General features: G+C 29.5%; 1 protein-coding gene across 1 annotated transcript in view; it reads right to left on the bottom strand.

Moving 5' to 3' along the window:
* The window catches only part of LOC119581935 (metabotropic glutamate receptor 8-like), a gene marked incomplete at its 5' end in the record, with an annotated part of 173,067 nt that overhangs the window by 9,901 nt on the left and 162,783 nt on the right, over window positions 1-383 (bottom strand).

Raw genomic sequence — 383 nt, 5'->3', positions numbered from 1 at the left:
AAATGGAAACCAAATTTGAAAAAAAAATCCTGAAATATTTACAGCATTATTTTTTTGTGAAAGTTATTTTTTTTTCCGACCACTGTAACCCAACATGCAAATGAAAATAGAGTTACGATATATATATAAAAAAGGACTATGAATTTTCAATAGAAACAAAATCAATGCTTAATAGTCGTTGATATATGTTATATGCAAAACTGTTATGTCGTGTATTGGAAACCAGTAAACGCTATTTGGTATAGTAGATGCATAATGGCAGTTACATGCAATGGTAACTGTTGCACAATATTCATGGCGTATTTTGTGGAATAGGGATATTTGGTTTATCATCTTGATATGTAAACGATGATAACTTTATCAAAATTCTAAAGGGCAAGTCG

Source organism: Penaeus monodon, chromosome 15 (assembly GCF_015228065.2).
Source record: "Penaeus monodon isolate SGIC_2016 chromosome 15, NSTDA_Pmon_1, whole genome shotgun sequence".
Taxonomy (NCBI): domain Eukaryota; kingdom Metazoa; phylum Arthropoda; class Malacostraca; order Decapoda; family Penaeidae; genus Penaeus; species Penaeus monodon.
This window is presented reverse-complemented; position numbering and strand designations above follow the sequence as displayed.